We start from the raw sequence: 3,782 nt of genomic DNA, 5'->3' as shown, positions 1-3,782 counted from the left end.
GCATGGTCTGGGACACCCCACCCCACAGAAAGAAGCCCTCGTGGCTAAGTCTGCTCCACTCAGGCAATGGCTGCGGGTTTAGTTTCCAAGGACGCTGGGTGTGGCCGGCCGGGTGTGGGTAGCTGAACTTGAATTCCTGGCTCCCAGCTGTGCCTCCCTAACTGTCCTGTAATTCTGAGTCCCTGCACAGAGGTGACGAGGGGAGGGGTGTGCAGCGGGGGCAATCGATGTGACTTCGGATCCCAGCTCCGCCGACCAACTCTGTCACCTGTACACATTATCCCGCTGTTTCTGTATCTTTATCAGCAAAGTTAAGTTACTGCCCGATAAGAACCACCACCATTAAATAGCCACTCATTCTAAGAGCCTGCCTCATAGTACGTCATCCGACCCTCATCGTGACAAGGGCGGCGAGCTCCCTTGCTCAAGGCTGGTGCGAGAATGTGAACCCCGGCTGTCCAGCTCCAGAGCCCCTGCTTCCTGGAGAGGTGTCTGTGACCCCCAAAGCATCTCCCCGGAAATGCTGATTCGACAGCTGTGGTGGGGCCCAGGGAATCTGATTTTTAAGAACCATAGTAAAAATTACGCGTAAATAATAACCAAACGCCCTGCCAGTTAAAGGAAGAATCTCGCCCTCTTGCGACGCAATATACGTACACAGGTGACTCGGCGGCCGTTCCCGCTGGCCCCTGGGCCCTGGGCTGGTTCTGGCTGGTCCCTGTCTTGTGGCTGCTGCCCTGGAGTGTCTATTCTGACAACCCAGGGCATCGGAACTGGACTTTACCCACGGCAGTCGGCACCGCGGTCTCGATTCTGTTACTTCCTTTCCAGGAATGTCACTGGGTGGGTCACTTCACATCTCTGAGCCTCAAAGTTCTTTCTCTGTAGGACAGAGATAGGAGCTGGCTCCCGGGGTGGTGGGACTGGCAAGCTGGCATGTGCCAGAGGGCTCCGTGAACCCCGATAACTCGCGAGGTGCCGAACAAAGGCAGGGTCATGGCCAACGAGCCAGGTCTCCAGGAGCAGAAGCTCTTGTCGTCGCTGGCTGAGGTCCTGCCGGGAAAGGCGGTGGCTGGAGGTGGCGGTGGGCACGAGGAGAGAATGTAATGGGACATCCCCAAAAAGAGGATCAGAAACGTCTAAGAAAGAGAACTTTTCTCTAAGAGAAACTATTTCGGACTTTGAGCTATGTGCCAGGAAATCGCTTTACTACTGGGGAAAAAAAAAATAATTTCCCAAAATGTCACGGAAAACAAGTCTAGCATGGAATGTGCTCTATCAGGACCCTTTACAGAGACCTTTGACCCTGGCTAAAGATTAACCGTGGGAACTAAGGCCTTGGGCTGGAAACTTGTAGGTTAAGGACTGGGCTGGGAAGAGCGAAGAGCCAGGTTGCTCTGGTTTATGTGGGCAGGGCCAGGCAGGTGTCACACGCCCTTAGGTGCCCGACGTGGGGCTTGCCATGCCTGATTAGATGGCTACGTCCTCATTTCAGCCCTTTAAGAAAATTCTCCCTATATTTTAGAGTTATTCAGAGAAATCGAGGCCACACCCCAGATGACACAGGCCGGAAGTGGCAGTTCTGTCTGACTTTATTCCACACTCCTGACCCTCGGGGCGGGGTGGGTGGGGGGCCCGGAGGTGATGTGTCAGGCAGGGCAGTCGCCATAACGCAAGGAGCCTGAACAGAAAATCCACTTATCTGCTTGGCTTCTGGAGCTGGTCATCCTCACACAGAATTCCCTCCACGCGGGAGACCAAATTACGGACCAGAAAGCGTCCCTGTGTGAAACACTGCGTTCTTTCCGAGGGCGCGTCCTCTCGGCGGTGGCTTTCTGCTGTGTGCTCCCCCTGCACCCCCGTTCTGGGGATTGGTGTGGATGGAGACGTGAGTCTGCCTTGAACCAGGAAGACACGGAGAAATACTGCCTTGTGCCTGTGCCCTCCCCCCGCCGCCCCCCACAATGCAGATCTCAGTCCTCTGCTGGCTTTAAAACACCCGGGTGACAATGCCGTCCTTAAGGGTTCATATGCCAGTCCTCATGATCGACTTTGGGTTTGGGATTCTTAGTCTCTTAGGATGAGTGAATTTCTTATCCATTAAAAAGAAATTTCTATTGTTTTGTGGCATTGGCCTGTAAAAATGATAAAATACTACCAAATCTGTAATATTTTGGACATATTCAGTTGAATGCTTTCCCCACTTTAAAGAATCAACTCATGGATTACATATACTGTCTATGAAAATATTTTTCTTAATTAATAGCCGTTAACGAAAAACTTAGTAACTTTGAACTCTGTATAATTAGATTTGTTATAAACTTTAAATTTGTTATACACTTTCACTTCCTAGGTGAACGTTCTGTCTTTTTTAATGACTTATTGCTTCTGACTTCTCACCTTTAACCTCAAGTGACAGGCTCCACCCAAGATTAGCCTCCAACTAAATGCGTCTGACCTCTGCCCGCACAGTAGGATGGAGACGTCATACTTCATTCTAAGGTGTCAGAGGTGGACGGTGGAGGGTGGGTCTGCCCCAAAGGTCCCTGCCACCCTGGTTGTCCTCTCAGCTCTCTTTGCAGGGAGTTAGGGTGGGGAAGGGCTGTCCCCTCCAGGCTGGCACCCTTCCAAACCCGCTCACCAGGGATTTCAGAAAAATTTTACAGAACATCAAAAGCATTCTAAATAGTTCACTGATGCTGAATTATAGCCAGCCCTTGCTATGCAGGCTCCTCTGTGACTCCCGAAGGCCCGTGGGGCCTAAAAGCCTGTACACGCCTTCTGACCTTTGCATACTCGCTGAGAGCAATTATACGTCAGAGCTGGGTAGAAGCTGACAGACCCTTCTCTCCAAACTCGTCCCGAGGGGAGAGAAGACCCGTTTGAGGTCCCAGAACTTCTCGGTGGACCCTCCACGTGAAGACCTCGCTCTCACCTTACAAATCTCATGTGTCAAGTCTGGGTCCAGCCCCCTAAGAGCTGCAAAGCGCCCTGACCTGCCCGCGTTCCCCCCGTTCACAATGCCTGGCCCGCGGAAGCAGCTCCGTAAACGGGATGGACGAAGGAAGAGAAATACCAACGGCGCCCAAGTCCAGATCTAGAAGGCGAGGCAGAAGGGAGATTAGGACTTTGAGAAAAGCAGAAATTGCCACAGGGGTTCAGGAGGCAGTCGCTCGAAGGGGGGGTTAGGCGCGTGAGTTCCGAAATCACCCAGAGCTAGGCTTTCTCCTTCAGACGCTCAGCAGATAGTCCCTGAGGGTCTACTTGGCAATTGCTGGGTGCAGAGAACAGGTAGATTGGTGAGCAAGACAAACACAGGCCCGGATCACAAGGAGAGAATAAATCAGGTAAACACAGCTCCTTTCGACTGGTGACAAATGCTATGAAAGGAAAAAACGCGGGGAATCTAACAAAGGATGTGTGTGTAGAGGGGTGAATTTCAGAAAACACGGCCAGGGGAAAGCAGCTTTGCAGAAAACCTTCGCCCTGAGACAGATGGGCTCGCTCTGCGGGCGGCCAGCTGTGTGACCTGGGGCGGACCGCGCGACCTCTCTGAGCCCCGGCTCGCTCCCCCGGTTGAGGAAGGCAGTACCCAACGCCTCGCAGGGCCGGAAGCACGGGAAGTACAGGGACCCCGTCCACCCGCGCACACTTGGTAGACGACGTGGTCGTCGTCGTTTCGGAACGGTTAGGGACCCGCGAGCCGAGGGGCAGAACGGAGCTCGGACGAGCGAGGTGCGCGGAGCACCGCGGCGGCGGCGCGGCCTCCACGCCCGGGCGCG

This window comes from Pteropus vampyrus, unplaced genomic scaffold (assembly GCF_000151845.1).
Source record: "Pteropus vampyrus isolate Shadow unplaced genomic scaffold, Pvam_2.0 Scaffold524, whole genome shotgun sequence".
NCBI classification, from domain to species: Eukaryota; Metazoa; Chordata; class Mammalia; order Chiroptera; family Pteropodidae; genus Pteropus; species Pteropus vampyrus.
This window is presented reverse-complemented; position numbering follows the sequence as displayed.